This window comes from Sciurus vulgaris (assembly GCF_902686455.1).
Source record: "Sciurus vulgaris genome assembly, chromosome: X".
NCBI classification, from domain to species: domain Eukaryota; kingdom Metazoa; phylum Chordata; class Mammalia; order Rodentia; family Sciuridae; genus Sciurus; species Sciurus vulgaris.
The window spans coordinates 121418867-121435576 of NC_136471.1; positions in this window are offsets into that span (position 1 = coordinate 121418867).

Here is a 16710-nt window from a genome sequence, read left to right on the forward strand (position 1 = left end):
TACGTTCACAGTTCTAATCATAAAATGACTAAATTATGCTATGCTCATATATTAATATACCACATTGAATTTCACCTATATGTATATCAATAAAGCATCAAGTTTTAAAAGTACTATATTCCATTGTGTATATATACCACAAGTTGTACCCCACTTATACAATGAATCAAACTAAAAAATTATTTAAAAAAGTATTGTAGTATTATAAATAAATAGAAGACCAGTAAAGCAGAAGAGAGGGAACAGGGGGAGGGAGGAGGGAAGGCAAAGAGGAAGTTCTGGGACTGAAGTGGAGCAAATTATATTCAATGCAATTATGATATATTACAAAATGAACCCCAATGTTATGTATATCTATAACGCATTAATAAAAACACTAAAATAAAAATTGGCTCTCAATTTTCAATGGCTTCCACTGTCCCTCAATGTAAACTTAAAACTTCCTTGTATAGGAAGATATTTCTAATTTAATTTCAAGATATTTTTCTAGTGTTGTCTTTAGAATCATGTGCCCATTTCCACTAAATTGTACTACTTGCATTTCCACCAAACAAAGTTGTTAAGGTCCAGTAATAATATTAGATGATAAAATAGATTTTTAGAAGAATTTTAATCTCTCTCAACAACAAAGTATATTTCTTTAATTTGTAGTTTATAGGTAGCAGAAAGAAAAGTTAAACACTTCAACAGACAATTGCAAAAAGTAAAGCACAGACCTTGATATTCTATAGCAGCATGACTTGAGAGCCTTATAACTAACTCAAAAGAACAATATTTGTAAATAAGTAAAACATTCTTTTTCTGTGGAGATGTACTGTTTTCTTTTGACTTTGAATCTTTCAAAGAGTTTTCAAATATTTTTGTACTTTTTGCCATATTTGATAATTTACTCATAAAGGTTTAAGAAATTAGAGAAGATTTACTTTCAAAACTTAATGAATATTAACCTTGAAAAGCCATTTGTTATTTCAATAGTGAAAGAATATCATTCTTACATTGTGCAGATTTTCTTCTGCCTTATCTTAGATTTCTTTGAATAACTAGCAAGGTGATTTTGCTATTTCTATAAGTTCAATCACTCTTCAACAACAACAACAACAAATAAATAGGGAAAACCAAAAGTGAACTCTAATTTTGTGGGTTCTAGAAGAGCTCAAAGTTTGATTCTCCTACTTTCTCTATACAATAGTTATGTTTAAGACATTTCTGTCAGATGATCTCAGTGTTAGGTACTTTCGAAAGGACAGAAACACATATTTTATATGGTTTACTCCTTCAGGTATGATTGGGTTATTTTTTCCAAAAGGCTATGAATAGTAAAAAGGATGAATAGTAGAGAGGATGGTTCTTTGTTACTGAGATACTATACTGCAATGAGAATGAATCAGTTATTGCTATATCCAACTTGAGTGAATCTCACAAACCACCCAGTTTAAGAAATGTTACAGGATTACCAGTTCCTTAGAGGCCTGTTATATATTCTCCCTGAATATATATCATTTTCTTCCCTTAAGAGGAAATCATTTGTGTTATTACCATTGGAATTAATCATCCCTTAGTAGGGTCATAACCTTTGGTATATCTCCTAAAGAAATCTTTCTGCTGGATGACACCACCTCTTACCTTGATTCTGTCTACTTGAGAAGTAGTAGAAATTCTTGCTACTGCCTTTCCCCGTATGACTTGTCAACTATTCCAAATTTTTATTTCTTTTGTATTAAACTCCCAGTTTGAAATATTTGGAATGGGCTGTTCCCTGATGAACCCTGAATGACATATTTTATATTTTTTTATTTATTGTGTGGTTTAGGATCTCCAACACCACTATATTTCATGAGGAAGTCCAAAGCCTCATTGATTACAAGATTCAGAATTATCTTAAGTATATACCATTCTGAAAGAAAAATGTTATCAATTAGGGGATTTCGAGATGGCAGACTAGATGGTGGCTGCATTTCATGTTGCTCCAGGACTCAGGATTCAAAAGAGGAGATATTGAGAGACTTGGGACCAACTCAAAGCAGCCGGGTGAGTCTCTCCTGTTGGGGAGGTGTCCCGGATGGGGCGATAGTCCTGGAATGCAGGGAACTTTGTGAAGTAGAGCTGCCCGGCGAGACACCCCCCCCCCCCCGCTGGAGCAGTGAACTCGGACAACTGGGAGCGTCGTAGAGGAGGCCGCTCAGCACAGCGCTGGGACTCGGAGCAACCACTGGGGCTGCTCAGAGGAGCAGCTGTGAGGAGAGCTGTTTGGACTCAGAGCAACCACTCCTGAACACCAGGGCCTGCCCGGAGGAGGAGGAGGAGGAGCGCGGCGGGTCACTTGGACTCGGACTGACTGCACCAGAGCTACAGGTGGTTGCCAGAGGAGGAGCTGTGTGGCGAGCTGTTTGGACTCAGAGCGACTGCTCCTGAACACCAGGGCCTGCCTGGAGGAGGAGGAGGAGGAGCACGGAGGGTTGCTTGGACTGCTTCAGAGCTCCAGGTGGCTGCTCAGAGGAGGAGGCGAGAGGTGAGTTGTTTGGACTCAAAGCGACCACTCCTGAACACTGGGGGGCTGCCCGGTGGAGGAACGTGGTGGGTCAGTTGGTCTCGGAGTGGCAGCACCAGAGCTCTGGGTGGCTGCCCAGAGGAGGCATGCAGCGAGTCGCTTGGACTCAGAGTGACTCAGAGCGACCGCTCCTGAACACCTGGGGGGCTACCCAGAGGAGGAGGAGGAATGGGGCGGGTCACTTGGACTAGGAGTAGACTGCCCGGGGCTACAGGCAGCTGTCGGGAGGAGGAGGTACACAGTGAGTTGCTTGGACTCCTAGTGACTGCTCTGGAACACCGGGCAGCTGTCCGGAGGAAGAGGTGTGCGGCGGGTCGCTGGGCCTCGGAGCGATTGTACGGGGCTCCAGGTGGCTGCTCAGGGGAGGGGCCGCATAGCCAGGCGATTAGGTGCAGAGCAGGGCCCCAGGACCAAGGAGGCTTCTTGGTGGAAGAGCCGCACAGAGACAGGCTTAGGGGCGGAGCGAAGGTTCCAGGACTGCGGGCAGATTCTCTGAGGAGGGCAGCCTAAGGAGATTCATCTGAGAAGGGTGAGGCTCCTGGGCCCTGCAGGTAGGGCCGGGCCCCTGGGAACTTTGCAGAGGAAGGCAGCCCAGCCCAGGCAGTACCTGTAAATTGAGGGGAACCTCTAGGAGGGAACTGACCAGCGAGACCTCCCCACCGGGTGAGTCTTCCCTGCCAGGTGAGGTTTCCCCAAAAGGACGGTAAAACCAGAGACATAGGCCCAAACAGGCCTTGCCTCAGCCCGCAGCCTAGTGCCCCTTTGGATGACCACTGGTGAACAAGTGGAGGCACCTCTGCCCACTAGCAGGGATTATACCCCACCTGAAGGCCACCACTCCTAGAGAGGCAGCTTCCTTGTGGAGCACCGCATTATCAACTTCCTCCAAGACTTCAGCCTACTGAAGGCTAAGGGGGGATATATATATAGAAATCTTCAGGGACATTGTAAGTCAATAGAGGAAATCTGCAATATCTCAGCGGTCCACTGATACCTGACCAATATGAGAAAACAAAGGAAGAAAATGCCACAAATAAATCTAGATGTTACGTCAATAAAACCCAATGACAGCATGGCAGAAGAAATGACAGAAAAGGAGTTCAGAATGTACATGATTAAAATGATGAGGGAAGCAAATTATGAGATGAAATAGCAAATGCAGGCACTGAATGTTGAGATGAAAGAGCAAATGCAGGCATTGAATGACCGCACCAATCGACAGTTAAAAGAGGAAATACAGGAAGCAAAAGATCATTTCAATAAAGAGTTAGAGATATTGAAAAAAAACAAACAGAAATCCTTGAAATGAAGGAAACAATAAACCAAATTAAGAACTCCATAGAAAGCATATCCAATAGGATAGAACACCTGGAATACAGAACCTCAGACATTGAAGACAAAATATTTAACCTTGAAAACAAAGTTGAACAAACAGAGAAGATGGTAAGAAATCATGAACAGAATCTACAAAACTATGGGATATCATGAAAAGGCCAAATTTAAGAATTATTGGGATTGAGGAAGGCTTAGAGAAACAAACCAAAGGAATGAACAATCTATTCAATGAGATAATATCAGAAAATTTCCCAAATCTGAAGAATGAAATGGAAAATCAAGTTCAAGAGGCTTATAGGACTCCAAATATACAATATTACAACAGACCCACACCAAGGCACATTATTATGAAAATACATAACATACAAAATAAAGACAGAATTTTAAAGGCCACGAGAGAAAAGAATCAAATTACATTCAGGGGGAAACCAATAAGAATATCAGCAAATTTTTCAATCCAGACCCTAAAAGCTAGAAGGGCCTGGAACAACATTTACCAAGCCCTGAAAAAAAAATGGATGCCAACCAAGAATCTTATACCCACAAAACTTACCTTCAAATTTGACAATGAAATAAAATCCTTCCATGATAAACAAAAGCTAAAAGAATTTACAAAAAGAAAGCCAGCATTACAGAACATTCTCAGCAAAATATTCCATGAGGAAGAGATGAAAAACAAAGAAGCAAATCAGCAAAGGGAGGAATTATCCTAAAGGAATTGTCAAATAAAGGAGGAACCAAGTCATGTCAAATAAATGAATAAATAAATAAAATAAAATAATGAACCAAATGACTGGGAATACAAATCATATTTCAATAATAACCCTGAATGTTAATGGCGTGAATTCGTCAATCAAAAGACATAGACTGGCAGATTGGATTAAAAAGAAAGATCCAAAAATATGTTGCCTACAAGAGACTCACCTCAGAGAAAGAGATACCCATAGACTAAAGGTGAAAGGATGGGGAAAAACATACCATGCATATGGACTCAGCAAAAAAGCTGGAGTATCCATCCTCATTTCAGATAATGTGGACTTCAAGCCAAAGTTAGTCAGAAGGGATAAAGAAGGACATTTCATACTGCTTAAGGGAAGCATAAATCAGCAAGATATAACAATCATAAACATCTATGCCCCAAACAGTGGCTCATCCATGTATGTCAAACAAATCCTTCTCAATTTCAGAAACCAAATAGACCATAACACAATAATACTAGGTAATTTTAACATGCCTCTCTCACCACAGGACAGATCTTCCAGACAAAAATTGAACAAAGAAACCATAGATCTCAATAACCCAATCAATAATTTAGACTTAACAGACATTTATAGAGTATACCATCCAACCAAGAGCGAATGCACTTTCTTCTCAGCAGCACATGGATCCTAAAATAGACCATATATTATGCCACAAAGCTAATGTTAGCAAATACAAGAAGATAGAGACACTACCATGTATTCTATCAGATCATAATGGATTGAAGTTAGAAATAAATGAAAGAGTAAAAAACAGAAACTACTCAAATCCTGGAGATTAAACAATATGCTATTATATGATGAATGGATAACAGAAGATATTAGGAAGGAAATGAAAAAATTCTTAGAGGTCAATGAGAACAAAGAAACATCATATCAAAATCTCTGGGACACTATGAAAGCAGTACTTAGAGGAAATTTTGTTTCATGGAGCGCAATTAATAAAAGAAGTAAAACTCAACAAATAACCAACCTAACACTACAGCTCAAAGCCCTAGAAAAAGAAGAACAGACCAGCACCAAAAGTAGTAGAAGACAGGAAATAGTTAAACTCAGAGCTTAAATCAACGAAATTGAAACAAAAGAAACAATACAAAAAATTGACAAAATAAATAGTTGGTTCTTCGAAAAAATAAACAAAATTGATAAACCTTTAGCCACACTAACAAAGAGAAGACGAGAGAAAACCCAAATCACTAAAATTCGAAATGAACAAGGAAATATCACAACAGACATGACTGAAATACAAAACATAATCAGATACTATTTTGAAAATCTATACTCCAACAAAATAGAAAATTTCGAAGACATCAACAGGTTTCTAGAGACGTATGAATTGCCTAAACTGAACGAGTAGGACATACACAATTTAAATAGACCAATTTCAAGTAATGAAATAGAAGAAGTCATCAAAAGCCTACCAACAAAGAAAAGTCCGGGACCAGATGGGTTCTCAGCCGAGTTCTACAAAACCTTTAAAGAAGAGCTCATTCCAATACTTCTCAAAGTATTCCATAAAATAGAAGAGGAGGGAACCCTCCCAACCTCATTGTATGAAGCCAATATCACCCTGATACCTAAACCAGACAGAGACACATCGAGGAAAGAAAATTTCAGACGGATATTCTTAATGAACATCGACACAAAATTCTCAAAAAATTTTAGCAAATTGCATACAAAAACATATTAAAAAGATAGTACACCATGATCAAGTGGGTTTCATCCCAGGGATGCAAGGTTGGTTCAACATCAGGAAATCAATAAATGTAATTCACCATATCAATAGACTTAAAGTCAAGAATCACATGATTATTTCAATAGATGCAGAAAAAGCATTTGATAAAATACAGCACCCCTTCATGCTCAAAACACAAAAGAAAATAGGGATAGTGGGAACATTCCTTAACATTGTAAAGGCCACCTATGCTAAGCCCAAGACTAATATGATTGTAAATGGTGAAAAACTGAAAGCATTCCCCCTAAAAACTGGAACAAGGCAGGGATGCTCTCTTTCACCACTTCTATTCAACATTGTCCTTGAAACTCTAGCCAGAGCAATTAGGCAGACCAAAGAAATTAAAGGGATACGAATTGGAAAAGAACAACTCAAACTATCCCTATTTGCTGATGATATGATTATATACTTAGAGGAACCAGGAAATTCCACCAGAAAACTTTTAGAACTCATAAGTGAATTCAGTGAAGTAGTGGGATATAAGATAAATGCACGTAAATCTAATGCATTTTTATACATAAGTGATGAATCTTTGGAAGGAAGAATTAGGAAAACTACCCCATTCACAATAGCATCGAAAAAACTAAAATACTTCAGAATCAATCTCACAAAAGAGGTGAAAGACCTCTACAATGAGAACTATACAACACTAAAGAAAGAAATTAAAGAAAAGCTTAGAAGATGGAAAGATCTCCCATGTTCTTGGATAGGCAGAATTAATATTGTCAAAATGGCCATACTACCAAAAGTGCTATACAGATTCAATGAAATTCCAATTAAAATCCCAATGATATACCTCACAGAAATAGAGCAAGCAATCATGAAATTCATCTGGAAGAATTAGAATCCCAGAATAGCTAAAGCAATCCTTAGCAGGAAGAGTGAAACAGCGTGTATTGCATTACCAGAACTTCAAATATACTACAAAGCAATAGTAACAAAAACGGCATGGTATTGGCACCAATATAGACAGGTAGATCAATGGTACAGAATAGAGGACACCGACAGAAACCCAAATAAATTCAGTTTTCTCTTACTAGACAAAGGTGCCAAAAACATGCAATGGAGAAAAGATAACCTCTTCAACATATGGTGCTGGGAAAACTGGAAATCCATATGCAACAGAATGAAACTAAACCCCTATCTCTCACCCTGCACGAAACTCAACTCAAAATGAACCATGGACTTGGGAATCAGACCAGAGACCCTGCATCTTATAGAAGAAAAAGTAGGTCCAAATCTTCAACATGTCAGCTTAGGATCAGACTTCCTCAACAGGATCCCATAGCACAAGAAATAAAACGAAGAATCAATAACTGGGATAGATTCAAACTAAAAAGCTTTCTCTCAGCAAAGGAAACTATCAGTAATGTGAAGAGAGAGCGTACAGAGTGGGAGAATATCTTTGCCACCCATACTTCAGGTAGAGTGCTAATTTCCAGAATCTATAAAGAACTCAAAAAACTCTTCACCAAGAATACAAACAATCCAATCGACAAATGGGCTAAGGAAATGAATAGACACTTCACAGAAGAAGATGTACAAGCAATCAACAAACATGGAAAAATGTTCAACATCTCTAGTAATAAGAGAAATGCAAATCAAAACCACCCTAAGATTCCATCCAACCCAATTAGAATGGCGATTATCAAGAATACAAGCAAAAACAGGTGTTGGCGCAGACGTGGGGAGAAAGGAACACTCATACATTGCTGGTGGGGTTGCAAATTAGTGCAGCCTCTCTGGAAAGCAGTGTGGAGACTCCTCAGAAAACTTTGAGTGAACCCACCTTTTGACCCAGTTATCCCACTCCTCAGTTTATACACAAAGGGCTTAAAATTAGCATATTATAGTAATGTAGCCACATCACTATTTATAGCAGGTCAGTTCACAATAGCTAGATTGTGGAACCAACCTAGGTGCCCTTCAACAGATGAATGGATAAGGCAACTGTGGTATATATATACAATGGAATATTATTCAGCCATCAAGAAGAATAATATCATGGCATTGGCAAAAATGGTGGGTTGAGACAGACATCATTACCCTATGTACATGTATGATTACACAAATGGTATGAATCCACATTATGTACAACCATAGAGACGAAGTGATGTATTCCATTTGTGTACAATGAATCAAAATGCATTCTGTAAAAATTTTAAAATAAATGAAAAATTTGGTGCTGTATGTTTTGATGTTTATACATGAATAGGCATCACAGCTTCATTGTAATTGCTGCCAGGTTCAAATTATAAAATACCTCAATTATAAAATTCATTCCAATTTCAGAGATACACAATTTGAAAAAAAAGTGTGAGTTGGAATCTATGAGATTGATAGTGAGTTTTACCCTCAAAACTTTGTGAGAATTCTTTGATACTGGGTTGATATTGGTTTCTCTGTAGAGAAGATTAGGAAGTGCCAAACTTGAACCACTTTAAATTATATTTTTTCCTCAAGATGCTTGTTGACCATGCAGGTGGAATGAATTTGGACCAAAACTTCCTGGGGGAACCAGTTTGTGGTTTTGAATGAGAATTTTCAGGGGAGACTTTTTTCCCATTCTACCAAGTATCAGGGTTGAGATTGGCAAGTTTTCTGCTTTAAGTTTTTTTTTTTTCCTTTCTCATTAATTCTTACAATTTTGGGTCCCATATTTATAAGTTTTTTTTCTCATACCATGTACCTTGGGCAGATGGGATTTATCTCTTTTCTGCCTTCCATATCCATTTAACTGTTAAAGTAGAAGAAAGTCTTAAGGATCCTAAGCTCAGGGTAAGGATAATTTTAGTGTTGACTTACCTCCTGGGTTTCAATTTGACTTTGCAGAATTCTTCCTTTTGATTCAGCTGCGCAATGCAGTTTTTAAATTGTTCTTTATTTAGTTGAAAGTTTGATATGTGTAACTAGTTCGCCATCTAACTACCCTGTAATTCATTCATCTAGGACAATAACTCTAAGGTGAAAACAAATTGTCATGATATAGTTGTAGTAATGAAGTCTTCAGTATTCTGAAAAGAGTAGTCATTCCTTATCTATTTCATTAATCTGTGGGGACTGCTTTTGTCCTGATCATCACTCTAAGTTTCAGTTTGGGTATGAAAATAATTGATAGAAATGGAAAATTCTAAGACAAGAAATATCAAATTTTTTGTTTTCACATTTATGAATATAGTCCCATGACTTTATTCTTAAATCATCTGTCTGACTTTACTGATTTAACATTTGGATTCAAGTAATATTTTCTAAGCCAGGAGAGATGCTCTGTATGATCACAAAATATTTGTTTATATTAATTATTGATTTTTAAAACACTTTTAGTTTATGATTTGTAGTAAGACAGACTATATGATGTCCTTTATAAACTTGGCCTATCCCTGAGAGTACCTTTCTTACATGAAACAGTTAACAGAATCTGGCTTAATAAATAATTCTATCTAATGTCAGTTATACAAAGAAGGTTTATCCATCACACATTATTTGAAAGGATAGAATACCAAACCATGAAGCCACAAATTAAAATGATGAGGCAGCATGGTTGTGATATATGAGGCGAGAGAGACAGACAAACCAGGTTGTAGCCGTTAGAACTGTGGAGAGGTTTTTGTCTGTTGGTTTGCTTGTTTGATTGGTTTGGTATAGAATTTTGGATTTCATTGATTGTGTTTAAGGAAAACAATAGATATTAGGCTATATATATATTTGTAATGAAAAACACAATTTTCCAGGAGTGAGTACAAATATTATATTTCTGAAGGCACATTGATAGTTAAACTAGGCATTGAAAAGTAGAGAAAATGTGTTAACTCTCCTTTCTTACTTACCATGCTTTCTCTATAAGAAGATATGTTGGCTAAAGAGACAGAGCTATGAATAGCAATATGTTCTGCATTTTGTCTAGATTAAATTAATCCTTTTGTTACGTATTATACCTCTTCAGTATGCTCATCAAGCTTATAATAGTGTATGTCACTTTTCCCATTTAACTGTAAAATCTATAAGGAGTGTTTATAGTCTTTCTCTGTAGCTCACTGCCTGTCATGGTGCTGGGTTTTGAATAAAATATAAATATACATCTCATATACACAAATATATATGTGTCCATATATTATATATGGATTTATTTATATTTTTAAAATTTAGTTGTAATAGCCAAAAATTGAAGGTCAGTCTTTGTAGACCTTGGCTGGAGAGAACTATTTATCAAGTTTTTTTTTCCTGTATGCTATTTCTCTCCCACATAGACACTTGAAAAACAATAAGTATGATCATCATCAGTTCAGTGGATAAGACAAAATCCCATTTATGAATTTTCAATGCTAGGAATAAATGGACACTATTATGGAATGATTATCATTTTTATTCCCCTTTTTTTCTGAGTCTTCCAATTTCCTAATTTTCAGGAAATAGACTTGTAGAATAGAGCCTGTAATTTTCTTATCTTTTTTATCCTATTATCTCTTTATCTTTGGTACTGTTTCCCTTGTACTTTCTTCAAATTTATTTTCTAAAACTTCAATTCATATTTTGATGCTGTAAAATAGGATTCTTATCCATTATTACCAGAGTTAAATCTTCAACATGTATAATCTTTATTTAACCATTAAGTATCTCTCATTTTGATACTTTAATTTTAATCTCTAACTGCTTTTTCTCTTTATAAAATCAGTTCATATTAGATGTGAAAAAAGGATCCAAACCCCAATGAATACTAGGAATATAAATAGAGACAGAATCTTTTATAAGTGTATCACCTAGCGAGAAATTTTTAAAGTAGTTTTCTATGAAAATTTTGGTATATGTGCACATAATCATATAATGGATAATATTTTGCAACTCTAAAACAATGTATCTTTGACATTTTCAAAGTCTATCCGTAAGATGGGTGGACAACATCCCACTTATCTGTGCATCATTTTCATTGCTTTATCAAAGGTTATTTAATATTTTTATAATTTTTTATTCATTCAAAGGATCTGTGAAAAACCCTTGTACATATATCTTTTTAGAATTGTATGGTTATATCTTTGAGATAATTTCCTAAAATTGCCATAACTGAGACCAATGGATAAAGTACTTGATTTTATATTTATAGTATATATTTCATAATAGTTTATTAGTCACTTTGCTGCTTTAATTAGTATTTAAAGTGTCAAAAAACTAACTTTTCTTCTGTAATCAGCATTGAACTTACTCTTGATTTCTTACTAAACAAGCATTTGCAATTGTTACCATCTTAATTAGTTATAAATCAATTTCAGAGCCTGCAGAATATGTACAAATAAAGGGAAAGATAGACCAAATAAGCCATGTCACAACCTGCTTCTTATCCTAATGACATTCAATTTACTTTTTAGATAATTTACTCTCCCAGCAATAAAACACATAGTCTTGTTAAGAGAATGGGAGTAGAGATTGCCCATTTTCCAAATAACTTCCAAGGTAAAGTTGTGTTGGAAATTGTGTATAATATCTGTGCAGATGTGTAGAAAGCATACTTTTTCTAGGATGCTAAGGCAAAAATCATGGACCAAAGGTTGTTTTTGATTCCAGAAAATCCAGGACTATCTCAATGACTTTCAGATAGATGACATTCTACACTCAGGTGACAGGAATTCTAGTTCCCATTAATTTATTTTTCCATTTCTAAAATGTAAGGAGCATACTAGAGTACTTATAAGTATCATTTGAGGAATAACTAATGAACATTGATTGCCAAGCACATCAAAAGCTGAAATGGCTATGTAAAAACAACAAAACTTCCTGAATGCTTACTAAATTAAACCTTAGTCTCTTTAGGTTGTGGGAATCAACTATTTTTCAAAATACCCAAATATCTCATTTTGCCTGTGCCAGAGAAAAGGTACTACAGGTTTTTATTTTGCACTGAGGCTTTTGGCTATTTCTTTGCCTGACCATTCTCTTCATTTAGAAGAAATGGCTCAAATCATATTCAACCTGTGATTATTCCTTACTCTTAGATAATAATCTAAAAAAATTCTTCCCTTTACACTTATTCCTGACATTCATTCTCTCTCTCTCTCTCTCTCTCTCTCTCTCTGTTTCTCTTCCTTTTTCCCTCTCTGTCCTTTCTCCTTCTCTGTCTCTCTCTCTGACCTAAGTTTAGGTTCTTCTCTGCTACTATATTTCTCTACAAGTCACTTTCATTCTCAGGACTTTACTGTCTTGACATCTATAATTGAATAATTAAAATTGTCACCATAGCCCCTTCCAGTTTCATATTTTGAGATTACAAAAAGGTATACCCCACTATAACCTTCAATGGCTTTTTACGTGCAAAAAATAAAATTAAAACCTCTTTCCAAGACCTATCAGACCACGTATAATCAGTTATGCCTTTCTCTCCACTTGATTTGATACCACAATCCCTTGCTTACTACAAACCAGCCTCATCGACTTCCTGTACTTTTAGGGATTATTTAAAATAGTACCTTCTCAGAAAGGTTTGCCTGATCTGCTTATTTAATTTAGCTATCTCATGGAAGTTACCCAGGCACTATCATGTTATATTTTAAATTTCCTTCACAACCAAACTATATCACAACCAGTTACTATCTTTGTTTGTTCTCATACCAGGTTAAGAGGTTAGCTCCGTAGAGATGGCACTTATTTCATTTTATTTACTACTAAATATTTAGTGCCAGCACAGTACCTGGCACATAAAATGTTCAAAAACACTTGGCAAATGTTTACTGTTGGAAAGAACACTGATAGGTGTATAAATACTGTATGAATCGAAAATCAGGGGCACAAAAGGCCCTGTGGTATGCTGTAGTGTTTATAATTGTCAATGAAATACGTGTAATCTGCTCAAAACAACCACACAGTGAAGCAATCAATGTAAGCTGAGGTCCTAGGTAGCTCTAGTATAAACCATAAGAGAAATTGCAACATTTGACAGATTTTGCAACAGGAAGATAGTCTGGTTGAGAGGACTGAGAGTGCTTTAGTGATTTTATAAGTCCCATTGTTCTCCAAGAGGGCTTTCTTCTTTTACCTCTTCTTACATTAGGTTATGGAAATAATGATATTAGGAAATCTAAATTGAAATGGACCCCAGGGAAGAAACAAAGAGTTAGGATTAGGCTTTGATGATATCAAATAATTTATTATTACTTAGCTTTTAGTTATTACAATAGTGTTAGTATGTAATGCTAAGGAAAACTACTAGGAAAAAAAAAGAATTCAGGATTTAGTCAAGAGTCCATATGATTTTTGGCAAAATTCTAGAATTAAACAATTCAATAACTTTTTTTCAAATCAAATTTTCTTTGATACTATAATTAAGAATGAGATGTTATAATGTTAAAACTAAGAAAGGAACTGAATATTTAGAGTCTGTTGTATGCATATTCTTTCTAATGCTGAAAAATAGTAGACACTGATTTTTGGGGTGCTATTAACTAAATTGGGTTTATGTTATGGCTTATTTAGTCACATTGAATGTACCATGATAGAATACCTTTGGATAAATAGATCACCCCAAAGCCTAACCACAACATTTATAATAAATAATTAAAATATGATGGTGATTCTTTGTCTTTTGGAATGAGACCTAAATGGCTACTGGAGATTATGAATTGGTCTCAGAGTCAAGGCCTTTTTCTTTTCCCCTAAATATCCAACAAGAAGTGTTTCATTTTAGTATTGGGTTTGTCACTACTCACATTCAATATGTATTAATATAATTGACTATTGTGAAATCACACTACAGCTGTTTTTCCTACTTTGAAAAATGTGATCTAATTCATATTCACCTGCTGTCTTCCATGTGTCACAGAATAATCAACCACCATGTGAGAACTGAGTCATTTATCCAAAGGAAATACAGTCTGCTAAGACAGTTTCTTCTATTGCTTACCTTTTCTAAGCTTAAAAGTTCATCTATAGTGACTAAGTGAGATTCATTACTCAGGCAATGTATATAGATGCATCTTATTTATACTGCAGTGCACATAAACAATAGTCATGTTGATCAAACTCATACTCTCATACAATGTTCTTATCCACAGTTTGGAGAACAATGCTATGATATCAGAGAGGACAATGCCCTGAGAAGATACTCTTAAGAAGCAGTCGTAAGGGTATAAATATATACAAATATGATGTAGTTGCACAGTGATTTGGAGATTTTTAAAGTTATTTTGTATTCATTTTTTTCTCATTTGAATCTCAATAACGGGTGAGTTATCAGGGCAGGCATTTTGATTATATTTTTGAGATGAAAAAAGTATCTTCTTTTTTTAGAAAATTTAGAAAAATTTAGATATTTTTTACAAAAAAATTATTTTTATTGTAAACAAATGGGATACATGTTGATTCTCTGTTTGTACATGGAGTAAAGGCATACCATTTTGTAATCATAAATTTACATAGGGTAATGTTGTTTGATTCATTCTGTTATTTTTTCCCTTCCCCCCACCCCTCCCACCCCTCTTTTCCCTCTATTAAGTCTCTCCTACCTCCATTCTTGCCCCCTTCCCCCCATTATGTGTCATTGTCCGCTTATCAGCGAGATCATTCTTCCTTTGGTTTTTTTGAGATTGGCTTATCTCATGTAGCATGATATTCTCCAGTTTCATCCATTTGCTGCAAATGCCATAATTTTATTCTTCTTTATGGCTGAGTAATATTCCATTGTATAAATATACCACAGTTTCTTTATCCATTCATCACTGAAGGGAATCTAGGTTGCTTCCACAATGTGCCTATTATGAATTGAGCAGTTATGAACATTGATGTGGCTGCATCTTTGTAGTATTCTGCTTTTAAGTCCTTTGGGTATAGGTTGAGGAGTGGGATAGCTGGGTCAAATGGTGGTACCATTTCAATATTTCTGAGGAATCTCCACACTGCTTTCCAGACTGGCTGCACTAATTTGCAACCCCACCAACAATGTATGAGTGTACCTTTTTCCCCACATCCTCTCCAACACCTATTGTTGCTTGTATTCTTGATAATCACCATTCTAATTGGAGTGAGATGGAATCTTAGTGTAGTTTTGATTTCCATTTCTCTTATTACTAGAGAAGTTGAACATTTTTTGATATATCTGTTGATTGCTGGTACATCTTCTTCTGTGAAGTGTCTATTCATTTCCTTAGCCCATTTGTTGATTGGATTATTTGTATTCTGGTGTAGTTTTTTGAGTTCTTTATAGATTCTGGAAATTAGTGCTCTCTCTGATGTATGAGTGGCAAAGATTTTCTCCTACTCTGTAGGCTCTCTCTTCACATTACTGATAGTTTCCTTTGCTGAGAGAAAGCTTTTTAGTTTGAATCTATCCCAGTTATTGATTCTTGCTTTTATTTCTTGTGCTATGGGAGTCCTTTAAGAAAGTCTGATCCTGGGCCAACATGTTGAAGATTTGGACCTACTTTTTCTTCTGTAAGCTGCAGGGTCTCTGGTCTGATTCTGAGGTCCATGGTTCATTTTGGGTTGAGTTTTGTGCAGGGTGAGAGATAGGGGTTTAATTTCATTCTGTTGCATATGGATTTCCAGTTTTCCCAGCACCATTTGTTGAAGAGGCTATCTTTTCTCCATTGCATGTTTTTGGCACCTTTGTCTAGTATGAGAAAATTGTATTTATTTGGGTTTGTATCTGTGTCCTCTATTCTGTACCTTTGATCTACTGGTTCTATTTTGGTGACAATACCATGCTGTTTTTGTTACTATTGCTTTGTAGTATAGTTGAAGTTCTGGTATTGAGATATCCCCTGCTTCACTCTTTCTACTAAGGATTGCTTTAGCTATTCTGGGTTTCTTATTCTTCCAGATGAATTTCATGATTGCTTGCTCTATTTCTGTGAGGTACATCATTGGGATTTTAATTGGAATTGCATTGAATCTGTATAGCACTTTAGGTAGTATGGCCATTTTGACAATGTTAATTCTGCTTATCCAAGAAAATGGGAGATCTTTCCATCTTCTAAGGTTTTCTTTAATTTCTTTCTTTAGTGTTCTGTGGTTCTCATTATAGAGGTGTTTCACCTCTTTTGTTAGATTGATTCCCAAGTATTTTATTTCTTTCAAGGACACTGTCAATGGGGTAGTTTTCCTAACTTCTCTTTCTGAAGATTCATCACTTATGCCATAAAGCTAATGTTAGCAAATACAAGAAGATAAAGATACTACCCTGTATTCTATCATATCATAATGGATCGAAATTAGAAATAAATGACACAATAAAAAACAGAAACCTCTCCAATACCTGGAGATTGAATAATATGCTATTATATGATGAATGGATAGCAGAAGACATCAGGAGGGAAATTAAAATATTCTTAGAATTAAACGAGAACAAAGACACA